The sequence below is a fragment of the Podarcis tiliguerta genome (genome assembly GCF_965153285.1).
Source record: "Podarcis tiliguerta genome assembly, chromosome: 10".
NCBI lineage: Eukaryota > Metazoa > Chordata > Lepidosauria > Squamata > Lacertidae > Podarcis > Podarcis tiliguerta.
In genome coordinates, this window is record NC_139543.1 from 27,390,213 (window position 1) to 27,416,738 (window position 26,526).

Sequence of the window (26,526 nt, forward strand, 5' to 3'; positions counted from 1 at the left end):
GATACAACCCATAGCTTCCTATCTACCATTTTGCACTGTCCACTAGGTCCCAGGTCTAGTGTCCTTCTGTGATATTGTGGGTGGCGCTGTGGCTAAACCACTGAGCCTCTTGGGCTTGTGGATCAGAAGGTTGGAGGTTCGAATCCCCGCAACGGGGTGAGCTCCTGTTGCTCTGTCCCAGCTCCTGCCAACCTAGCAGTTCGAAAGCATGCCAGTGCAAGTAGAGAAATAGGTACTACTGCGGTGGGAAGGTAAATAGTGTTTCCATGAGCTCTGGTTTCCGTCACGATGTTCCATTGCACCAGAAGCAGTTTAGTCATGCTGGCCACATGACCCAGAAAGCTGTCTGTGGACAAATGCCAGCTCCCTTGGCCTGAAAGCAAGATGAGTGCTGCAAACCCATAGTCGCCTTTGTCTGGACTTAACCTTCCAAGAGTTATTTATTTTTTACCTATTGAGGGAGGAAACTGGCCAGCCCCCAGCCTGCCCCCCAGTGGTAGAAAATATTGAAATAAAATTCTGCAAAGTGGCCTGTTTCTAAGAGAGAGGAAAAAGGGAGGGCCTTTTGAGAAATTTTGGGTCAGCTCCATGTGAAGTGTTTTCATTCATTTTATACTAGACCAGAGATGGTCAACATCTACATTTTCATCAACCATTCTAATCTGTGGAGACTGACCCAAGCATCACAGATATATCCTGGCATACAACCAGCATGGCTGGCCGGACCCTGTAATAAAATCAGCAGCACTTGGCAGTGAGGGCTTCTTAGCCTACAATCCTAGAGGCAGTTTCTTAGATCTCAAGCCCACTGAGCCCAATGGCAGTTATGTCTGAATTGGGATGAGGTTCACTGGTTATTTGTGCCTGTTTAGTGCTGGCTTGGTTCATGCCAATGCTGGGTTCACTTTAGCAGTATGTACTGGCTTAGTCTGTTGCGTATACATTGACCATGAAATCAGCTCTGCTGTCATTAGCCTGTCGAGCTGAAAATGCAGAGCTGTAGCTCAAGAATATGATGACTGATGTTTGACTCTAATGCAAATCATCTATCCAAGGGGCACACAGTAATGACCCAGGAAGAATGGTGTGTGTTGACTTCTTTCTACATTGTATATTCTATAATATAATATGCAATCACTTTAGGGCTGTTGATGTCCCCTCTACGAAATAAAGAGTATTGTTTTGCCCTCCCTCTATTTGATCTACCTTGTTATTTACATTCTCCCTCCCAGTCCTCTTCATTAGTTTTGGGTGGGGTTTTTCCCCCCTATCGGGCAAAATCTATAGGGCAAAATCTAAAAAACCCAACATTCATCATTCTTCAAGTTAGTGTTTTATTTTTTGAAGCTTAACCTAAAATTCATACCCCCCCCCCCTATTTTATAGAAACAAAATTAGTGGTGCTCCATTTACATCAGTGATTTAAAAGTCTTGTCTAAACAGAAGAGTGCTAAAAAGCTGGACAGTGTTTGGCAGATGAAGATGATGGAATTCATGGAGCTGGCTGATCTCACCGGGAGAATCCGCGACCAGAAAGAAGAGGAATACCAAGAAGATTGGAAGAAATTTAAAGACTATTTGAACAAATATTCTAATATTAAAGATATGTAATCACTTGAAAGAACCAACCAGGCCTAGGATTAAATTAGATTTAAATATATAAATAAGAAAATGTATTATAAGAAAGGTAAAGAAATTGGAATACGACTGTAATATTGTTTTATGAAATAATGATATTGGAAACTGCTACATTCAAATTAAGAGGAAATTCAGATGGAGGAGATTAGAGGAAGTCAACCAAAATGTTTATGAAAATGCATTTTAATGAATTAATTGAGTTTCTTTTTTTCTGTTTAGGTATCTTAAGTTTGTTACTTTTTCTTTTTCTTTTTCATTTTTCTATTGTGTTTTTGTATATTTTCTTTTTTGTTATGTCTATTGATGAAATTTAATAAATATTATTGTAAAATAAAATAAAATAAAATAAAAATAAAAAGCTTGACAGTGTTGCATCCCTGTGTTCCCCCCATTTTTAATTAATTTTATTACACTATTTATAACCTGCTTTCCATAAAGTGTTCGCGATGTTGGTTGATAATTTAATTAAAAAACCTATAGTTGAATGAAATGCAAATAGCAGCTTCAAAGAAGAACGGTAGCAGACAGAGAAGAGTTTAAAGCCTTTCTCCTCTCCCTCACATCCTTTTCCTAGGTCTGCTCAGACTTCCTTTCTGCTGCTGTTATTCACAAAAAAAGGGTGCATGTTGTTTGAATCGTTAATGTCCTGCTCAACCTGGAGCACCGTCCAGACAGCTCCAGTTAGTGGAACTGGCTGAAGGAGCAAATGGAACTGGAACTAGGGTTAGAGTGAGAAAACAGGTGCAAAATACTTTGAAATGTGTCCCTTGCATTGACATTGGAAAATAAGAAGTAAAAGTAGTGTTGAAGAGAGGTAGCATGGGGGGGGGGGGAGAGAAAACCTGCTTCATGCTTATGCCCTCCTTAATTCAGGTTTTCAAAGGAGGGAACATCGTGGAAGATCTAAACGCCAGAACCCAGGGTGAGGAGCTTACACAGTAGTATGATGTGAAGCTTCTTCCTCCCCTTCTTCCCTTCTCACTGTGCAATGTATAATTTAAACATAGCCGTGAATAGCTGAAGCCCTGCACGGTGTCAGAAATCCTCAGGAATCGTCTACGTGGGCATCACTGCGAGATTTTGATTCACGCTGTGCCTTTTAAGATGCTGATTCTGCAGTATGTTCAACTCTTCCCTTTCTGTATACTAATGACAATACCTGACCAGCCTTCTTCTTCCACAGAATACTTTTACCTGGGAAGGAAGGAAAGAGAGAGAGAGAGAGAGAGAGAGAGAGAGAGAACACAGGATATATCTTTTCAAATAAAGCTCCAGCATGCGGATTAGTATTCCAGGGGCTCTTCTCACAAGCTATGCCAATTTTCTTTAATTGTTGTAACGATGAGAATGTTTTCGTTGATCGTTACGGTAGGCTCAGGACAATTCCATTCTGACTTTGCAAAAAGGTGAAATAGAACAAGTAGATCTCATTCGGTTTCGCTATGCAGACGGAAATTACGTTTCGGTGATTATTGCCATATTTGAGTCGAGCAGAGCCCACGTGGCACTTTGAAGGAAAATGTTCTTGTTAAAAGGTGATAACACAGAAATCAACAAGGAACGATGCTGCAAGCAGAACGAGGCATTATATCGGCAAATGGGAGCACCCATTTTAAGCGTGGAGCTCTGCTCTCCCTGGGTGAGAGATAGAGGAAACTGCACTGGCGCAAGTTGCACGGGTGTGATATCATTTGCACGCTGTGCATTGTCGCTCACATTTCCCAATGCTGTGCAAGCCAGGGCAGTCTTCTGCAACATTGCACCAGGCCCCCTCAACATTGGGGGTGACGTGGGCCCCCTTCAAACAAATATTGAGGGGGCTGAAGACACCTCTGCACCCTAGATTGTTGCGCCTGGCTCCCAGTTTGATGTTTTTGGGATTTATTTGGCATTGATCTGTTGGGAATTATTGAATAGCTAACTGCATGAGAGGGTACAGTGGTACCTCGGGTTAAGAACTTAATTCGTTCTGGAGGTCCGTTCTTAACCTGAAACTGTTCTTAACCTGAGGTGCCACTTTAGCTAATGGGGCCTCCTACTGCCGCAGCGTGATTTCTGTTCTCATCCTGAAGCAAAGTTCTTAACCTGAGGGACTATTTCTGGGTTAGCGGAGTCTGTAACCTGAAGCGTCTGTAACCCGAGGTACCACTGTACTTGTTTCTTCAATGTGTGTTTGGGAAGAGTGAGGTTGGGTAGGAATGGGGGTGTTTCTTCTATCCCAGTGACCCTGGGTTGCAACTGGGTGGAGAAGATTCCACCAGAAGAGATGAGGTATCAGGTTGCACACCAAGCATGGTTGAGCTCCAAGACCCCAGAGTCTCAGGTTTCTGTTTGCTCTACTCCGATAACACTATGCAGTCTGGCTGTTCAATGATAGAATACCAGGTCAGTTCACAGCAAGACCTCACTCATCCATGATTTGATGGTGAATGAGGGAGTTGATCTGGCATTCCTCACGGAGATCTGGGTGGGTGAGCTGGGAGGAGAAGACCTTACCTAGCTTTGTCCACCCAGGTACTTGATGTATCATGAGCACAGACTAGAATGTGGGGGGCACTGTCATGATCTTTGAATCTCCTATCTTACTCTCAAGGATATCTCTCCATTTGGCAGCTGGCCTTGCTGGCCTCTGGAGAGAGGATGTGGTTGGAGAGGTTGTATAGCCTGGGAGCAGTCCCAAGGGCCAGAGATAGAGAGAGGCTTGGATGGCTGTATTTGACCTCTGGGCCTGAGGTTTGCCACCCATGCCCTGCTGTAACTTACACTGCAACTAAACTTGAGCAAGTGGAGCAATCTCACATTGCTTCTGTGATCACCTGCCAACCACAGCTGTATTGTCCAACTGGAGTTCTGTTTCTTGGATAAAATCAGAACGTACCAAGAGCTCTGCTGGATCAAGCCAAAGTTTCAACTCCATACATCCCCTCACTTGATGACCTGGGATAGCTCAGTTGGTAGAGCACGAGGCTCTTAATCTCAGAGTTGTAGGTTAAAGCCTCGTGTTGGGCAAAAGATTTCTGCATTGCAGGGCTTTGGATTAGATGATCCTCGTGCTCCCTTCCAACTCGACAATTCTATGATTCTATGTGCTTTCAAATGAGGATATTAATCTGAACTCTCCTAGAAAAATAGGATAATAATATGCCATTGCTGTTGCTTTGGTGTAATCACAAGTGGCACAAAAACTGCCTTCCATAGCCAACCTCCACTTAAAAAACATAGTCCTATGCATGTTTACTCAGAAGCAAGACCCACTTTGGTCATTGGGGCATACTCAAATACAGTGGTACCTCGGGTTAAGTACTTAATTCGTTCTGGAGGTCTGTACTTAACCTGAAACTGTTCTTAACCTGAAGCACCACTTTAGCTAATGAGGCCTGCTGCTGCTGGCGTGCCGCCAGAGCCCGATTTCTGTTCTCAACCTGAAGCAAAGCTCTTAACCTGAAGCACTATTTCTGGGTTAGCGGAGTCTGTAACCTGAAGCGTATGTAACCTGATGCGTATGTAACCCGAGGTACTACTGTATAAGTATATATAATATGATGATGATGATTGGGTTTCCTAAACATCCTGCACCTCAAAATCCAGGGTGGTCACAATAATATACAAATATAAAAATCAGTTAAAACAATCTGCAATCCTGCCCACATTCACAAACAAGGAATTGGCTTCAGCATGCCTGGGTTCTTGGGGGACAAAGCTCATTTAAAAGATTGGCTAGATGCAGATTTAGGAAGCAACAAAAATTTGAAAAAGGTTAAAATACTGCAGTCTTGACCCCAAAACTATTAAAGAGATCCGAAGTTCAAGAAGGGTCCGATTTTCTGCATTCACCTCTTAAATGTGCTGCCGCCTTCTTCTTTTTATTATTATTTGAGCCCATTTACATGATTCCTTTTAAAGCATTCTCTACCTGCTGCTTTATTCCCCACTGGAAGTCCTAATCTTTCTCTTTGTGACATGGCAAGGGGCTCCCCTTGCTGTGGAAATAATACAACGGGCAGCAGAATGGTGGTCCTACTGGGTCTTTAGGAAAAATGACAGGATCAACCCCAGAAAGACATGCCAAGAGCAGCAGCTCTATTATGATTCCTTAGCAGCATGGTCCCTATTTTCATACAAATGGTGCCCTCTGCATAAAAAGGACATTGCTGACAGAAAAAGAACTTTTCTCTGTGTGTGTGTGTCTCTCTCTCTCTCTGTGTGTGTGTGTGTGTGTGCTTGAGATAGACTCTTCCTCGCATCTGCAATAAAACCTGTTTTGTTATATGCTTTGAGAGTGCAGAAAACAGACCTTTCTGAAAAACGGGACCAATAAATAATGAAGGGATACGATTACTGACCTCTTTATGAAGAGCTCACAGTGACTTGTCATTTGTACTGGCACTTTTAGCTGCTTGTCTCTCCCACTCTTATCGTGCGAGAGAGATGGGGGAGTAGTGACTAGCCAGGGCTGAGAATCAGGGATTGCTGATCTGCAGAGCATTTCCCCATTTGTTCCATACAAGAGTTGTACTTCATCCAGAAACCTATATCCGCCATTACCAGAAGTGCCAACCCGGAAGTCCCCCCCTATATCCAAATAGCTGTCCTCTCATCCCAGTGTGACCATGTGATGTTAGATGGCTTATGGAGTTCTAGGAAAACCCAACCAGGTGTCTATTTGAAGCAGAGGCTTGATATATCAGCAACAGGAATAAAACAAAATTTGTATGCCAGTAAATCATAATTTGTGTTCTACAAAAATAAATAAATACAGTGGTACCTCGGGTTACATACGCTTCACGTTACATATGCTTCAGGTTACAAACTCTGCTAACCCAGAAATAGTGCTTCAGGTTAATAACTTTGCTTCAGGATAAGAACAGAAATCGTGCTCCGGCGGTGCGGCGGTAGCAGGAGGCCCCATTAGCTAAAGTGGTGCTTCAGGTTAGGAACAGTTTCAGGTTAAGTATGGACCTCCGGAAAGAATTAAGTATTTAACCTGAGGTACCACTGTAAATAAATAAATAAATATCAGTAAAAAGAGGTCCAAACACAGGGGGAAATATATAGATTATGCCAGTGCTTTTTTTCTGGGGGCATACCCCTAAACATTTTGTGAATCGTTGTACTTTTGTCCATTTACTGTATTTATTTTCCCCAGTTTGAACTACAAAATGGTGGTTTTCTTGAGTCAAAATGAGAGTACCCCTAAACATTTTGTTTTTTAAAAAAAGAACTGGAATATGCACATAGAATCCAAAGAAGGCTGCCAAGTGATGTACTCAGAAAAGGCCATTCCCTTCTCCGTTGTAGGACACTTCCTTTGTATTTGCCATTTTGATTGCTGTAAAGCAGATGTGGGGAACCTGTAGCCCTCCAGATGTTGCTGGACTACAACTCCCATCATCCCTGACCAGGGATGTAGTTCGGCATTTGTGTCACCCAAAACTTGACACAGGTGGGTTCTGACCAAGGCAGAATAGAGTGGTACTATTACTTCCCTTGATCTGGATACCATACTTCTGTCGATGTAGTCTAAAATAGCATCCACTCTCTTTTTTGCTTTGAGGAAGCAATAAATAAACCAATGCTTTGTTTAACAGTCAGTCATCATTGTGCCTATGCCTCTGAAGTTAATTCTGAAGATATTAGCATGGAGTACTGCTGTAGTGAAATATTCTCTCTTCCTTCTGTGGATTATTTCACCTTGCTGAAAAGTGACATCACATGCTTGAGACTCCGCCCACCCTCATAACAGAAGTGAATGTGTACTTATTGCAAAGGCGGTGTTTTCAAATTGGCCAGTCTGCATCTTGGCACTAACAGACTGCAATATTTTCTTCAAAAATCAATATTGTGTAGACTTATTCCTGCTTCATATTTTCTTTCTTTTTTCTTTTTTTTATTACCTGCTTCATATTTTCTGTTAGAAATGACCAATCATTCTGTCATTTGTGTGGAAGACCGGAAGATTTCCCCTCCAACCAATATTACCTAATGCATTTCTTAGCTTCTAATTTAAGACAGTCCAGTTGTTGCATTGAATCTAATTCAGATCTGAGATCTGTATTCGGCTCCCACTTCATCCATGAATGCATTGAGAAGCCTGCCTTCAAAGAAGTGCTGAGTGACAGGCTCTTTCATATTTTATTTGCTTTATTTTAACAGGATTTATATACTGGTTAATCAGGAAAAAAACCCAGATACAGTTTACGTAAAATATGAAATATACATTGAAATTACTGATAAAATAAAATGTTAAAAACTAGTTAGCTAACGAATAAAATCAGAATAAAACCGGCTGTTTTAAAAAGTATATCCTTGCACCTTTCAAGCTGCTATGCAGCTTTTTCTGATGATGCCTGCCAGTCTGTTGTGCGAAAGTTCAGCATTCCAGATATAGAAACAGAAATCACATGTTTGCAGCTATTGATATGTGTCTTGAATAAAGCAACTAGTTTCTGAACAGCTTTATGATAGATTTGTGGGAGAAAAGGGCACATTTCCTAGTCAAATTGAGTCTCTTTGTCATCCATACACTTGTAGTAAGTCATAGAGGGGTGTGTGTTTGAGAGAAAGAGGTCCAAATTCATCTTCAAAGAGTGACTGATGTTTTGGGAACCTATTTAGGCCTATGAAAGTGTCTAGCCAATTTGTCATTAATCTGAGAAAGCTGGATTGATCTGGTGGTGGTGGTTAGCTGAGATCCAGCAACTTTCCAAAACAGCCTATTATGTTCAAAGCTGAAGTGAGATCTAAGTCCAGATCTCATGGCTCCAATTTCTCCATTCACTGAACCATACTGGCTTAAACTTTAAGTCAAGGGATGCAATAAGGGTAGTATTGACAGGAGCAAATACCTTTCAGCTGCTCACAAACATCAGAATGACTGGTAATTTCTTTTAAAAAAAAATATGCAGGAGAGGATGAAGTATAAATGATTGTGAACGTTCATACTCCCTTAGCACAGGCACAAAGAGAGGTCCAGCCAGAATTAGGCACAGTTAAGCACAGAACTGCACACTGCAATACCCAGTGACCTTTCTTTCCCAAAATAGTAATACAGGGAGGCATTGGTAGCGATGAACTGGAATAAGCTGGAAGCATGGGATAACCAGCCTCATATAACCAACATGCTTAAATCTAATTGATGCGTGAAGGGGTTAAGACCATAAGCTGTCCAACCAGACTTAGCTCATGTTGAGAGGTAATCAAGCCTTTGTTTCCCCAGTCTACCTGAGAAGCTCAACATATGAGGAGGTCTGAACTGGAGCAACCAGCTCAGACCACATGGCTCTCACAAGCCATTCTTTTGTTAATATACCAATAATTTAGGAGATTTCACCACTTGGGAATGAAACGAAGTTTTACTGCCTGTGCAACTTTTCTGACAGATGTATGGAACCTGACCTTTGAAGAGTGTGTAACGAAAGCATTTTTTAACATATCTTTTCCCTATGTTGGTGGAAGAAGCAAGTTCTGGAATTCATAAAGGCATATTTTGAAGGTCTAACAGCCTATATTGCTGCACAACCTTAACCATTCTGAGTCTACTAAGAATTCAACGGGGTAAGTGGGGTTAGGATTGCAGCTTTAGTTCTCAAACCTCTACAGCAGTTGTGGCAAACCTTTGGCCCTCCAAATGTTGGTGAACTACAACTCCCATCTGACCCAGCAAGCATGGCCAATGGCCGGAGAGGATAGGAGTTGTAGTTCAACAAAGCATTCAGAGGGTTAAAGGTTCCCTACAGCCACTATACAACTCTTTTCAACAAGGTTTGCACTGAAGGAATGGTATAGATCAGAAGATTAGCAAACCAGAGTGACTGAAATGCTGTTGGTATTATTAGCAGGAGACAAATGTCACAAGGTATCAGGGCGGCTCCAAATGTTAAATATTGTTTCGGGGGGAAATGTGTTTTACTATTTACACACATGCTGACAGTTCATTTTCAGGCTGGAGCACTCCTTCCCGACACACTGCAGCTTCAATCTCCCTACTGTGAAATTTCAGACAGCTCAAATGCCGAGTCCTTGGCAGCCCTATTAATATTTATACATTCCATACACATCCCGGTCAAAGCATATAAGTTGCAGATCTTTCTGATTTGGAAGCTATTAAGATTCATGACCCCTTTAGCTATTTACTCTGTGGTCTAGGCGCCTTTGCCATCAGCTTACAAATCATTACTGTTCAAATATTGCCCTGAACTGTGTCCATTTGTAGTCCATCAAAGAGCAGTTAAGATCTTTAATGCATTCATTTATCTCCGAGACACAGGTTATTAGGAGAGACAACCCCAGAGATGGAATAGAAGACCTACTTTCCTTTTAATTCTCGATTAATGACTGTTTGTTTGAAGACACCCCCACCCCCTCTGATTAAGAAATAATACCCAATGATTTTCCTCCCTCAAATTGCATTTGAAGATTAATGTTCCATTGTTCAGTGGGGTGATGTTCCAATGTTCAGTGGGGTGAACCCCTGCAGAAAATTAGCTTTTTAAAAGTGTTTATGAAAATGCAGTTCAGCATAGTGCATATTTTGCAGAGAAAGAAAGGAGAGACTTGGTGTTATGTTTTTTCACACTTTTAAAATAGTGTGCTAAAGCTGGCCACTTCTTTTCTGAAGGAGAAATAGTTGCAGGACAATGATATGGAATGCGCTCACAATCCAAATCAGGCCTCCTTTTCAGTTTCCTACTGAACTTCATCTCCCCCCCTAAATAGTAGTAAGACAAGGGGCGATTTTCAGCGGCAAATGGTGTCCACCTCTTCTCTGGATTGGGAGCAAGTTCCAGATCAGTGAGTTGCACCCAGCAAAGTTCTGCTTCGAATAGACCCAGTGAAATTAATAGTCAGGGAGCCGACAAGGAGAAGAGCTTGTTTGCAGGTCAGAGAAAGAGAGTGAAACACTTGGCTGACTTATGGTTAGTTTCATTATTAAGGAAGAAGAACAGGGAATGCATGGAGATTGCTAAGGGTTGCTCCTTAGGAAACTGCTCTTAATGAAGAAGTTGTCCGGACTGGCTTGTAACTTCCCCTTCAGCTCTCTGTGTCTACAGCAAGCCGCAAGGGACCCTCTCTGTGTCTGCCTGGCTCTCTGCTCTCCAACATGCAATAGACGCCTCGTTCTAGGAGTGGGTGGAGGGCTTGCTGGCTGTTGGCAGAGAAGCTGTCAGGGTGGCTCTGTGATAGAACTGCCAAGTCTGATTCCGGTCCCTGCCCTGCCAGTTTCCTCCTCTTCATCAAGCTCCCAGCATCCCCTACTTTCCAGCTCTTCCTCTCATCTGGGGTGTGGCTAGTTTCCCATCACCAGGAGCCAGAGCTTTCCCTGGGGGTCTCTTGGTCAGGCAGCTTCCACTCCTTCTCCTCATCCAGCCAGTCCCTGACCCTGCCCATCCCACAAACGGGGACTCCCGCCATTTGCCAGGTTCATCCATCAGTTCATTGCATGTTGCCTGGGGTTATGGGACTGCCATTCAGTTTTTTTTCTAGACACGGTCCACATGTAAACCTGATAGAGAGGGATTGTATTATATGGGTGGTATGACATTAAAACCAGTATTTAGATGCATGCTCAACCTCCACAGCGCTTTTTTGATTGTGTTTCAAGGTACAGCATGAAAAGCGACTCTCAGAGAAGCTATCGCACCATGCATGAAGAAAGGGAGGGAAAACATAATCAGTACTCATGTGAAACTCACTGCAAGAGAAGAGCATAGGTCATAAAGAACAAAAAAGTAAAAATAAGGGTGGGAGGGATGCAAAGCTTTCGCTTCTGAATGCAATAGCTTAGACCAGGCTAGTTAGCTTTTTATCCCGTTTCTTCCACTCTCCCAAAAAGATGAGCAAGTTCTGCGTTCCATTGTTTGCAACTTTTTTCCAATTACAAACTCCCTGCCGCTGCGGCTTAAGAACAACAAGAGCTGTCCACATTCCCTTTAAAAAAGTCTTCTTTTTTTTTCATCAGGCAAAACAAAAAGAACCCTCTTGTGCTCAGAAAGCATTTTAAAGTCGAAATAATTGATACCAAAAAAACGGACTGAATACAGATGTGATAGTATCATCCAGGTAGTAACAAGCAAAGGCAGGTGAGCCGTCTCTCTTTTGTTCAAATGGATGGGTAACAATAAAGGGAAAATGATTGCGCTGCGACAAGGCAAAGAGCTTTTGAATTCGAGATCTAGCTTTTCATTTGATCAAAACAGTTCTTCACAATGCCCTCTGCTAATCCCTGGCTTCTTCTGAATAAACAGGGTGATCCCTTTCCCCCGCCCCCTTAGAAGAAATCATTAATCAGATAAAACTCTTTGCAGGCTTTATATTGTTATTGGGGGGGGGGGGGATTGCATGTAAATGGGAGCATCTCCAACTATTTTGAGACAGCCAGTATTTGATGACTGAATTAAATGAGCCGAGTGACCCTGCTCTTCCAGTACATGGGGAGACTGGTACTCCAGGCCTGAGGCCAGTTGCGTGTCGAGGTCCCCAATCCACCTCCCAAATAACTCACAACACACACGTAATTTTTGTTTAAGATTTTTGGCATGATTTTGGCCACAACTTTATTCAAATACAAACTGTGAGTGGTTGTTTAGGCATTGGTTAAGACTATCTGCCCCCCCGCCTGGGGACAGAACTGACTTCCGGGCACCACTGAAAGACAGTGCGGGGGAAAGCAAGTCGGGGAGGAATTGGAGCTGAGTCACAGACCCTCAACTCTCACCCGCCTGCTCCCCAAAGGCTTGCCGGCCCTAGTCCTATTCCAGGGATTGGACGAAAAGATGGCAAGCCCCAGGATTCCTTTAACGGAATTCCCTTTCCGCAGCAACCATGGAGGGGCAGGCACAGCCTATCCTAACCCCTCCTCCACCAATTTATAACCAATGCCTAACCGCAACCTTACAAGTTGTGACGATTTGCTACGCAGTAGGCAAAAACCACCCAGCTGGCCAATTTGCCAGATGGAATAATTCCTACCAGGCCCCTGCTTGAAGGCAGACGACCCCATGACAGGCATAGCAAGGTCAAGGCAACAACCCCTTACTCTAGGGCGGGTGGGTGGGTGATCCGTTGCACGCAGCAAAAGAGAAAGCCCCAAGCTGCGTGCAGAGTATTTAAACATTTTACCCCTCCCACCAAAATTGCAACATCACTTTTACCCCAGCAACCCAGCAAACCAATCGCTGCCCCCAGGCCAACTTGGAGAACCTGCCTGGCAACAAAGGGGTGGCTCAGTAGACCCCACCGCAACACGTGCTCTCCATGAAGGAGAGCACACTTTGCAACACAGGCCACATTCACACAATATATTGAAAGCACTCTTTAAACAGTCACATACCCTCCAGCATGTTACTGATGAAAACAGGGACTTCCTATTCAATAATAACCCACATTCTCCATAATGGACTCCACATTATACAGAATCAGAATTATTTGAAGGCTATGGAATTTTTTGGGGCTTGTTTACGGTATTGATGCTTTTGAATTATGGTGTTGGAGGAGACTCTTGAGAGTCCCATGGACTGCAAGAAGATCAAACCTAACCATTCTTAAGGAAATCAGCCCTGAGCGCTCACTGGAAGGACAGATCCTGAAGCTGAGACTCCAATACTTTGGCCACCTCATGAGAAGAGAAGACTCCCTGGAAAAGACCCTGATGTTGGGAAAGATGGAGGGCACAAGGAGAAGGGGATGATAGAGGACGAGATGGTTGGACAGTGTACTTGAAGCTACCAGCATGAGTTTGACCAAACTGCGGGAGGCAGTGGAAGTGCCTGGCGTGCTCTGGTCCATGGGGTCATGAAGAGTCAGAAACGACTAAACGACTAAACAACAACGATATCAAGCTGCACTACATTTTTAAAAATATATATTTTTAGCAAGGGTTGTCGTCAAGACAACTCGAGCTGTAGCATCTTGAAGAAGTGATGGTTGGAAATAGATTTAGTTTTAGTACATGAATCGAACCCTCCCGGTGGTTGCCAACAATTTTCAGTGATTTTACAAAGAAGAGAGAGAGAGAGGAGGGTGTGGAAGTTGTTGTGGAATAAGCAGACATTTCCTGCATGCAAAATACGCAGCAAACAAAACAAAGTATTTATATATGCTTACTGATACCATAGCTGCAATTCTTTGCTTGAAAAAATGTATTCTTTTATTTTTAAATGTGTATGGGATATTAATCAGGTTGGTGCACCATATGCGCCTGCTCCTGTCCCCAAAAGTTTATGAAAAACTGGATGCATCTTTAATAGCTTTAGAATACAGTCACAATATTATGGGTGTCTTTGTTTGTTACTTTATTCACAGGCTGCGGAATCACCTTGAATGTACTGTAATGAAACTTACCACACTCATAAAGCACAGCCTCTCTCTCTCTCTCTCTCTCTCTCTCTCTCTCTCTCTCTCTCCCAGTCCCTGAAAGGAATCAAGTCATAAGCAAATATTTGTACTATAATAAAAGCAGGACAGTAAGAGATTCAGATTTGCCTTTTGTTTTCATTCTCACCTCAGTGTCACCAGGTAACTTCTTCCAAGTGCTTCCGTTGCCTGTATGGGTTCTTTGATATTGATGGGGGGCTGTTCATGCTCCTTCGACCCATTTTAACAGGTGTTCCTCCCTACGTAAGAAACAGAGATAGCTTTATTTTGCATTTAGAGAAAAAATAGCACCTGCCAGTTGTGGCCCAATGGCTACACCTGCAGTTACAACATATTTTAATATTCAAAAAAGATTACACAAAAAAAATAAATAAATCCAACCTTTGAACTGAAAGAGAAGATGAGCCAGTCTGGGAGCTAACCAGAAATAAAATGAAGGATATAAGCTATTTCTGTTGTGTCAAAGTTTTACATAACATAGGCATTCCTCTGAAAGAAGGAATTGTGCTTAAAGAGAGAGACAGAAGCCCTTCTAAGTGGAGGCCCTAAGTGTTAAGTCCAAATTTAGAATGGAAGTTGAATACTTCTCCTTGTTTTCAAAGCAAGGAAGCTCTGTTTACTTGGCTACCTTTTTACGGTCCTATTACATTAAAGAGGTTTTGCTGTTTAAACTGTAATTTCACAGTCAATTAATCCACGGCAAACTGCAGGCTTGTGTCTTTAGAGCCTTAAGATGAATACAAGTCACCACGCAGGCCTATCTCGATTGTAAACCTCCAGGCAAGGGGCCTGCACATTTAATTCGTGTACAGTACCTAGTATATTTTAGGCATCTCAGTAAATAATTGAGGTTGATGGTGTATGGCAATTTATCATGAGCTGCACAGCAGCTCAAGAATAAGGCACTTGCATGCGGATGATTGTGCTTGATGCAATTTCTACATGCACATGAGTGCTGCGTATACAACCCCCTTGCCCAACATTGCCAATCACCTGTGGGGTAAGGGGAACTGAATCCTGTATTGCCCTCAAGTGCTCAGTGCAGTCAAAACTAATGGTGTCCACTGTCTGCTCAGTAGATTAGTGTATTGCAAATGATGAGCATAAAGCCCATGGCTGTAGGTGTGGCTGGAAGTCAAAAGAAGCAACATCCTGTCCATTGCTTTTTTCTAGGGGTATGCAGGGGTACGCATACCCCTAAACATTTTGTGAATCTAAGCTTGGCCTCATTGAGGGGCAGTATGAGTAGGAAAATGAGAGTTTTAAGGAAAAAAAGCACTGGTCCTGTCACTGTTAGCATGTAGGAACATACCCTCCAGCAATATCACTGATGAAAATAGGGACGTCCTATTCCATAATAGGGTCGCGGGTGGCGCTGTGGGTTAAACCACATAGCCTAGGGCTTGCCGATCAGAAGGTCGGCTGTTCGAATTCCCACGACGGGGTGAGCTCCCATTGCTCGGTCCCAGCTCCTGCCAACCTAGCAGTTCGAAAGCACGTCAAAGTACAAGTAGATAAATAGGTACCCCTCCGGCGGAAAGGTAAATGGCGTTTCTGTGCGCTGCTCTGGTTCGCCAGAAGCGGCTTAGTCATGCTGGCCACATGACCCAGAAGCTGTACGCCGGCACCTTCAGCCAATAAAGCGAGATGAGTGCCGCAACCCCAGAGTCATCTGCGACTAGACCTAATGGTCAGGGGTCCCTTTACCTTTTATTCAATAATAATAATAATAATAATAATAATTTTACTCAGCTCATCTGACTGGGTTGCCCCAGCCATTCTAGGCAGCTTCCAAAATAATAAAACAAAAAATAACAACATAATATTAAACATAAAAAAACCTTCCCTATACAAATGTGGTGAATGACCCACCTCAAAATGTCTAGTCAGGATGGGAATGTTCAGGAACTCAAGCAAGACCAATTTCCATAAAAACATACAAGAACTTTATGAAAAACAAAACCCTGAAAAGAGGCAAAGCTTCAAGCAATTACACAAATTATGACTGCTCAGGGGCTAAAAAATAACAAAACCTATTTTATCTAGCTAGCTGACATTTACGTATAAATCTTAGCAGGCTGAGTGGCAAAGCAAAACACCTTCTAAGGTCCGAACATGCAACCTGCTTGCCTCTGCCCAGGTTTTTAAGGGAATGTTGACTATGGGCGTTCACCCCTTTGGCCTAACAAAATCAGCACCTGCTCCCATAATGTGTCTTTGACTCTGGCCTTGAGGTCTTAATGAGAGGCACCTGTGTTTTGGCTCATTATTCCAGGAATTCCAACAAATTCCTACGCAACCCACAAGCTAAAGGGACTATATCACCACAACAGGGCTGCCTTCAGGTGACTTCTAAAGGTTGTATAGTTATTTATCTCCTTGGCTCAGGGAGGTGGGTCCCATAACTCCATACCCTCTGATGAAAATAGGGACGTCCTAAGGAAAAGCGGGACATTCTGGGATCACTGTCACTGCCCCATCTATGGGATCACAAAGAATGGCACCGTAACATGTCAAGAGTTACAGTGAATTTGGCTATTTCATTGTGCCTTATGCCTAGATCTAGCCTTCTTTAAAACAAGGGTCTATGAACAACTCAAAGAGTAGAAAGCATGATTTCTGAAACAACCATGGGATATCAGCTCCATCGAAGGCATGATGGAGAACAGCAATAATCAGGAAAAGATAGACATAATATTTTACAAGGATAGGAAGAAACATCATGGACAGAATAACTGCCACACACAGGAAGAACAAAGATATAGTTTGAGTGCATTACCTATGGTTTTATAAATCATTCAATGTGTCAATATGAATGGAAGTTGTTAATATTGCAGTTGCTGTATAAGGGATTGCTATTTTGACTGGAGGGTAATTGAGATTAATAAGATTTTGGAATGCAGAAATAAAGTAAATCACCAAAACATGAATTCTAGCACACAGGGGGCCACCTAATTAATATAATTTGGTATTTGAATGATTGGTATTAGTAATTGTATTATAATTTGGCATTCTTATAATGAGGCTATTATTGGATTATTGTAATTGAAAACTAATAAAAATTATTATAAAAAAGAGTTAGAAAGTATGGTGACATCTCAAAGAACACCAAGCTGAATAGTCTGTTGTCTAGCTGAAACAACCGCAGCTCCCTTCCCCTATATTTAATGAGCATTAGGCATATTACTTTCACTGACAAAGGTCAGGAAATGCAGATTTTAATTGGGTTTCTAATGGAGATGTGAGCCATCCATTTGCCAAGGAATCACAGCTGGATTGGATATTACATTTTAATGTAAACTTTATATACCTGCTGATGTTCATCATATAAATAGAATGTCTGGAAATGCCACAGCATGCTGGGAAACTATTAAATAGTTTATAAAACCTTGGCCAGTGTTGTGTTTGAAAAGAAACATTTGAATGTTAGATGTACCCGGGGGGGGGGGGGGTTAAAAAAAAATAAAGAGAGAGAGAGAGGTGTCCACCCATTTAAGCAGGGAAATGCCAATGCAAATAATTTTCAGATGCAACGTCATTTCTGAAACATAATCTGTTTTTGAAAATGTAGTCTGTAAAGTTTTCCCTTAAAACTAAGGAACTGTTTCAACCCCAGGTGCCACATTCCCTTCTAGACATCATTCTGAGGTCTGTGTCCGAAGTGGGCGGAGCCAGAGACAAAAGTGGGCAGAGCAACAAATGTAAATTATAAGCTTTGCCCAGTAGGTAAGTTTCTGCACACGCACTCACTCAACTCTATCCGCCATCTAGGCAAGCAAGAATTATTATCAGAGTTCGAAGATACATTTGAACCTGGCAAAAGTGCATAGAGGCAAAGCAGGACCAGTGAGTGGCGTGGGCTACGGAGAATAGATGTGCCCTGGAAAGAGTTAACAGGGCCAGATACAGAGGGCCGGAGCAGAGGCAGATTTAGGGGAGTGTGATTGGTTCGCTTGCACTGTTGCAAATATTAGTACTGCACAGTCTGAAGTGACTGACAGTGTAAAAACTGACTCCTTTCGGAAGAAATCATTGTCCAGGCCCATAAAAATATTATTCAAAAGTTTTACTCTTCCAAACGAAACATAAGCCTCAAATATATACCCCAAATAACCATATAATGTCTTATGCAGTCCTGCACAGGTTCAGCATCTTAAAAATATGAAATAATTCAAACAGACCTATAAGCAAAGGTCTCTCCCTTTCTTTAACAGAATCCATTTCTGTGGAGCTGTTTTCCCTTAGAGCTTCTGTTCCCTGTGGCGTTCAGAGGAAGACTAACATGAACCACCCTTTCAAGATGGTGAATTTGCAACTCAATGCCTTCACCACATGATCCAAGCTTTACTCTCAGCACAGAGTAGAAAAAACAATCAACAGGTAATTGTTAACCCATTTAGGAGCTTTAGCAATACAGTGGTACCTCAGTTTAAGAACAGTCTGTTTTAAGAACGATTCGGTTCACGAACTCCGCAAAACCGGAAATAGTGTCCCAGTTTGCGAACTTTACCTCGGTCTAATAACGGAAGCTGAATGATGGAAGGGCACTGGCAGCGGGAGGCCTCATTAGGGAAAGCGCGCCTCGGTTTAAGAATGGTTTCAGGTTAAGAACAGACTTCCGGAACGGATTAAGTTCGTAAACCGAAGTACCACTGTACCCATTTATCCATTTTCATTTTAAATCTTCATTTTTCATTTCTGTGTCAATTAAACTTCTTATATTTAACATGCACTGGGCCCTGAGTTGAGAGAGCACTATAGTGGTGCCACAACAATGATATCAAATGAAAGGTGAGGTGTACCAAATTTCGGGGTCACACAAAGCGCTGCTGAAAGCTCAAATTCCACTGCTGTCTTGAGGGCTACATTTGGTTCCTTGAGCTCAGTCTCCTCAATCCCATATCGAGGATATAATTCCATCTCCTAAGGAAACTGGAAGCTGGCACAAGTGGGCAGACTGCCTTGGGCAGACTGCATCCAGAAAAATGAGGAGACAGCGTGCATTGCTTTAGATTCCACCTAAAGAAAATTCAAGCTGGCGATTGAAAACTTTGTCTTGCTTTATGATGGATTAATGCTGCTCCTGGAGGAGATCAACCAATAATTTAAGAGCGTAGACATTCATCATTTTAAATAACCCTGTGATAATCACTGGAGGGATTACATTAAACTATTTGCTTGAGGAACAAACACTCAACATGATTGGAATCAAGAGTACCGCATAGGTGGTCATGGTACCATATGGACACCAGTGTGACAGATTCAGGTGGTGGCTATTCCAGCTGAAATAATGTGAAATAAAACATTGCAATGGGAAATGCTCCTGAAATGATTTTCTAGGGCTATCCCAACGATTAATATCATCAAAGCTGGTCTTGAAAGCCCTGAGCCAATTCTCCACCCATGGGTCTTTTACTGTAAATATTTATCGCTCGTGTAACCAGTATTTACATAGAGAAGGCAGTCTGATACAGTTCCTTACATTTTTATGAGGCTTTTGTTTCTCTCGTAACTAAAATTAAATGCACAATAATTCAATGGCAAATATTAGATTTACAAATTAGGTTTCAGCAAATGATTCATTAGCTGACATGAAATATACAACCAGCAGCTTTACTCAAACTTCCTTTAAGCATTAGGACTCCTGTTGTAAATTGTAGCTGACCGTTAGTTTATGGGAAAAGTAAATGGAATTTGTTCCTATATCTACTGAAGAATGAAGTTCATTACAATAAAAGTAATAAAGGTGGTGATATTAGAAAACAGAACCCGACTGTTAACACGTTTGAAAATTAAACTTTTGAAGATACTAAAGTGTCAAAAGCAAACAAGCTTCATTTAAAAGCCTTCTCGGTATTTCCAAATAGAGTAACTTTCCTGTGAAAGTTTCAACTTTTGCTACGGGCTTGTAAGCAACTGGAAGCAGATGTGAAGGCTGTGTTTTGAACAAGTGCTCTTACAATACAGTGCTGAAAGCGAGGTGGGTTAGAGCAAAGCTCAAAAACAGCTTTTCCTTTGCAACCATGGTGGTCCCACAGAAGAAGAAACATAAGCAAATTCAATAAATAAGTAAAACAGATCTCTCACAAATCGGTCCAGACTGCTGCAGCACTGCAGTCACTGCTATGCAAGATTTATCACAGCTGAAAGCAGCCTATGTGGGCTTGTGATCTCCTTCATTTCCCTGCACGGTCTATGATCCAGCGACTCTGACGTATGTGTGAAACACTCTGATTGTGAGTCCTCAACCTGAGTTGTGAAGCTTCCCAGACTGTGAACACTTTGTGAGTTGAGGAAGCGAGTGGGATTGCACATGCCATCCACGCCCCCTGCCACCTTTCAGCAGATATATTTAAAGCATAAACAACACATATTGAAAGCACATGACTCAGTGCTGGATTTACATATAAGCTAAACAAGGTATAGCTTAGGGCCCCACTCTCTTGGGGGCCCCCCAAAAAAATTAAAGGGAAAAAAAACCTGGATGTACATTTCCAAAATATAAGATAAAAAAACAAATAAATAAACCCTACATACAGCAACAGTGTTTTGTGTTGTGTAGGTCCATAAATTACCATATAACACATGGGTAGGCAAACTAAGGCCTGGGGGCCAGATCCGGCCCAATCGCCTTTTAAATCCGGCTCACGGACGGTCTGGGAATCAGCGTGTTTTTACATGAGTAGAATGTGAGCTTTTATTTAAAATGCATCTCTGGGTTATCTGTGGGGCATAGGAATCCGTTCATTTTTTCCTCTTCAAAATATAGTCTGGCCCCCCACAAGGTCTGAGGGACAGTGGAGCGGCCCCCTGCTGAAAAAGGTTGCCGACCCCTGATATAGCATATATTCAACACAAAAAACAGCGACAATTTGTTGTTGACAAAGGACAGCTGGACATATAAAGGGCCCCATTACCTTCAGTAGCTTAGGGTCTCATCAAACCTAAATCCGGCCCTGATATGACTCACCCCCCAAAGAATCCTGGGAGCTGTAGTTCCTTAAGGATGCTTGGGATTGTAGCTCTGTGAGGTGGAAGCTGCAGCTCCCAGAATTCTTTGGGGGGAGACGTGTGCTTTCAATGTGTGTTGGACGTGATCCAACTGTATGTTGAAGATCCGCCCTTTGTGTTTGACATGAATAAGACAGGCCCCCACCGTGTACTGACTGAAGCTTTAAGAAACTTAAGTGTTATGTACTGAGTTGAATAGGATCCAAACTGCAGCAGTCTGATTGGTCCTAGAACAATAGGATTCAGAATGCAGCAGTCTGATTGGTCCTAGAACAATGCAGCAGTATGATTGGTTGGCAGGAACCACCCAATCATGCTCCAGATAGAAGTGAATCCACAACCTGATTGGCTTACAGTAGAATTCCAGAATTAGCCAATCATGTGCAGCCCATTGTGTAAATAATGTATATAAAGCAGATACTTTGAGGGGACATTCATTCATTCCTCCTCACCACTATGAGCTGAATAAAGAGCATGAAATCACTTTGCGACTCTGAGTATATTTCATTAAGATTCACGGCCCCTAATCCCAGAGGATTGCTTAAACATTTTGGGTCTCGTAGACCCAATCTGAGTCACACTGAACTGAGTCAAATGGATTATTATTTTTTGTTGTTGTACAGTGGTACCTCAGGTTACATACGCTTCAGGTTACAGACTCCGCTAACCCAGAAATAGTACCTCAGGTTAAGAACTTTGTTTCAGGATGAGAACAGAAATTGTGCTCCGGCGGCACGGCAGCAGCAGGAGGCCCCATTAGCTAAAGTGGTGCTTCAGGTTAAGAACAGTTTCAGGTTAAGAACGGACCTCCGGAATGAATTCAGTACTTAACCTGAGGTACCACTGTGTATATATATTTCAACAATCCCAGAGTTTGAGAGTCAGGAGCACAAATGTTGTAAAGGTGCGCTGATCTGTCATGGAACAACCCCATTGAAGAAGATAGCAATGGTTACTCAGACCTCACTACTGGTTGTGAAAGGGCCTATAACGGTTAAGGGCCCCCAAAATGTAGGTCCACCACTGCACCTCCATCATCTCCTTCTCCCCCCGTCCTGCCTCCTTGCCAACTGCCTGCCTGTCTAATTAGAGTTTGAACCTTGATTAAACATGTTGTTAGGCAGCAACAGGGCAGAGGTTGAAGGAGATGGTGGAAGTGAAACTCTCACCCTGCTCTGTCTTATCCTTATATTTACTTATTTATTAAATTTGTCAGTCGTTTGATCTTGTCCAGAGCAACACAAAGCAACTCATGTCCAGCAATTCTCACCTCCTGATGGGATGTTTAGCATTCACTTCCTCACACTCTTTTGAGAGCTCCAGGTATATCTCAGGTGAATCAGAGATGCCCCAACCTGCTCTGGACAAAATCCCAGCTCGACTAAAAGCAGAGTCCTAGTATACCTGCAGAATATTTCCATTCATGGAATGTGAAGCCACTGAGTATGTGGCGCTTTGACGTATGTCCTAAATGTGGCTTCCAATTTGTTTATATTTATTGTGCCTATCCCGTTAGCGTGACTTTCCATAACTATCAATTGACAATTCTAATCTCCTAGGGAGGGAGACTCCTAGAAGAAAAGACCAACCTTATTAATCATTGGCAACATCATGCCCTCTGGTAAACATATGCATGTTTTCTTCATATTGTATTTCATAACTAAGCACCTAGGATTTATTGACGATGGAGGAAAGGTTGAGTAATCTACACGTGGGCTTTAACAGGAGTCTGAAGCAGAGATCAGGTTGCTCAGGAAAAAAACAGATCATACCACTAGGGGTCACTGTTGCACTTTACCTTTTTAATAGTGCAGCCAAATGTTCCATTTTTTTGGTTCTTCTTTCTAATGCAAAAAAACCCTATTAATTTAGTAATCTAGTACACAATAATATTTTCTTAGAGCAAAACTGCAGTGATCTCACCATGCATATTCTTAGTTTATAACAATCAAAAGCAAAGTGGTGTTAAAATGTAAATTGTTATGATTTTATTATCAATTTCTTTTAATACTTTTTATACTTATCAGCACACAACTAGCTAAATCCATCCCCTTTATGTTGATAGTGATGATTGTTTATTTCATTTTTTTAAGTGAGTGAGAATGACAAAAAATGAAAATAAATACTCAGTTACATTACCGTACTGTACATTGATATAAAGGTAAAGGTAAAGGGACCCCTGACCATTAGGTCCAGTCGTGGACGACTCTGGGTTTGGGGCGCTCATCTCGCTTTATTGGCCGAGGGAGCTGGCATACAGCTTCTGGGTCATGTGGCCAGCATGACTAAGCCGCTTCTGCCGAACCAGAGCAGCACATGGAAACGCCGTTTACCTTCCCGCCAGAGCGGTACCTGTTTATCTACTTGCACTTTGACATGCTTTTGAACTGCTAGATTGGCAGGAGAGGGACCAAGCAATGGCAGCTCACCCTGTTGCGGGGATTCGAACCGCCGACCTTCTGATCGGCAAGTCCTAGACTCTGTGGTTTAACCCACAGCGCCACCCGCGTCCCTGTGTACATTGATATACAAATGAGTATATTCTTCTTAGCCTAATACACATACAATTATCAATAACCTAATATATTCTGTGTAAATTCATTCCAAATATCATTGGATTTATCTAAAGGAAGTCTGCATCTATAAGCTGAGGGTGTTCAATGCCAGGATAGACAGTTACCGGTGGTGTTTGGACTCAGCTTGGAAAAATCTCTCTCTCTCCCTCTCTCTCTCTCTCTCTGTGTGTGTGTTTTCCTCACTCCCTCCTCCCCGCCCCCCAGCTAGGAAGCAGTTATATCAACATGAAGATTTCTTCTTCTTTAACTTTTTCCATAAACAAGTTGGCCTAATAAAATGTGTTACATATATTTTCAGACACCAGTGAAACAATACCTGAATGGTTTGTTTCCCCCCCCTTACCCAGCCTACCTTCCCTATGTTATCAAATACTTTGATATTGAACAGATGGAAAAGATTTGTCTAAATATGTGAACACAAGTGCACCAGCAATCTGGATTTCACAGTGTTCCACATCCCAAGAGTACATTCATGTTTTTTTGTTTACCAAGATGAGAAAGAATGTGACGATTTTGGACTTTTCTGGCTCCCATCCTGTAGGACTTGGAGATAATATAGACATACGCAATGCACACTTCTCAGGGTGATCTACTCGGCAAATACTGATGTCATATTTCAACTATCTTTTGTGGCTAACGTCTAATTGGAAATAGAAGGAAGCACGAGGAAAAACATGTAAGCCACTCTTAATGGTACCATATGTTCCAAAATACGAAAACAAAAATGTGCTCTTTTCATGTTCTGTCCCCATAAACTATCAGTACAGTTGGATCAGGAAAGGCTGTAGATCAGTGGAAGAGCAGAATGTCCCAGATCCAACTCCTACCATCTCCAGGTAAATCTGGCAATGCCCTCTCTTTGATATCCTGGATTAAAAAAAAAGTAAAGGACCCCTAGACGGTTAAGTCCAGTCAAAGGCAACTATGGGGTTGTGGTGCTCATCTTGCTTTCAGGCCGAGGGAGCCAGTGTTTGTCTGCAGACAGCATTCTGGGTCATGTGGCCAGCATGACTAAACCACTTCTGGCACAATAGAACACCGTGACAGAAGCCAGAGCGCATGGAAATGCCATTTACCTTCCCACCGAAGCGGTACCTATTTATCTATTTGCACTGATGTGCTTTCAAGCTGCTAAGTTGGCAGGAGCTGGGACAGAGCAACAGGAGCTCACCCCGTCACGGGGATTTGAACCGGCGATCTTCTGATCAGTAAGTCCAAGAGGCTCAGTGGTTCAGACCACAGCGCCACCCGCGTCCTGTGGCTAGATCCATACTGATCTGTTTAACGTTATTTCCCCCTATTAGAACAATATTAGGTATGTCTTTCTAAAACGTCACAGAGCATACTTGTCAATTAAAATGCTTCTTACCTTGGTTTTTTCATCAAAAGTAAGTAATGCCCGGCCACACCATTTTCCCAAATGCTGTTTCTTTCTCTGCTGCTGGTCGCCGGTTGCTCTGCTCCACCGCCTGGTGTCATATTTTAATTCTCCCTCCCTCTGTGTCCTTTGCTATCTGCCCCTCAAATACCATTGAAGGGCGGCCAGAGTTTGAATGCAGTGGAAAAAAACCAACAACCTCAAAGGCTACATAGGAGCAGTGTTTCACCAATATAGCAGCATAAAACAATTAAAAAGTAAGCGACAAAAAAGGCAAGGTAATCGTGCAAAGTAGGACGTCATGTGTCCATCTACGTTATCAAAACCATTCCTTAACCCTTCCTTAATGTTTAAAACCATGGGTGTATGAAGCTAGATGGTCTTACTCAATAGCAGGCAACTTCCAATTATTCTATTGAATGGGAGGTGCAATTTTATCCCTTGCTTCAAACATCAAATGTTTTGGGCAACAATGAGTCCCATTTCAAAACATGGAGAATACGAACATCCCCCAGTTATTCCACTGCAGCAAACCTTAATGCGAAATGCGGCTTTTGCTTGCAAGGCTGTTCTCAGGGCAGGAAAAGAACCGATGTCAAGTGTCCTGGAACACCAAGGCCCAGGAAAAGCTTTGAACAAAGAGATGCAGAGAATATGTAAATAACCAGTACAAAAGGTCACCTCCGGGATGAAGAGAAGAGAACCTGGCAGAACGATCGGAATGGATTATTTTATACTTATTAAAAGCAAGTCAGCATTTGTGGATGTCATCGCTGATGTTTGACCAATTATAGATTAAAAGTGGGCTGGAAATTCTTTGTGGCAACGGTTGTCTCTTTCAGTTTCTCTCTCCAAGAGTTGGTAAAGTGGGCGTCCCGTATCAAGCCCACACAATTCTGGAGCAAGCAAGCAGCTCCTATTAAAAAGAAAAGAAAAGAGTGCATATCCCTTCTCCTCAGACATGTAGAGAGAGGTAAGTCAGTAAAGCTCAGATGGGTCCTTCCCTCCCATTTGGTAGAGAGCAAACCATCTGCCCACATCTGCTGCTACATCTAACTTTAGGTGACAATCAGGTAAAGTCATGGTCGGGATTGGCTGCACTAAGGAGTTCCCCACTGGGAATTTAGTTTAGCTCAATGGAATTTCCCCAATGTTCTCAGCAACACACATTCAAACACTGGCTAGAGAGCCAGTGTGGTGTAGTGGTTAAGAGCGGTAGATTAATAATCTGGGGAACCGGGTTCGCGTCTCCGCTCCTCCACATGCAGCTGCTGGGTGACCTTGGGCCAGTCACACTTCTCTGAAGTCTCTCAGCCTCACTCACCTCACAGAGTGTTTGTTGTGGGGGAGGAAGGGAAAGGAGAATGTTAGCCGCTTTGAGACTCCTGAAGGGATATCAAATCCAAACTCCTCTTCTTCTTCTTCAATGTACAATCGTACCTTGGTTTTCAAACAGCTTAGTTCTCGAACGATTTGGCTCTTGAAAGCCGCAAACCCGGAAGTGAGTGTTCTGGTTTGCGAACTATTTTTGGAAGCCAAACGTCTAACGGG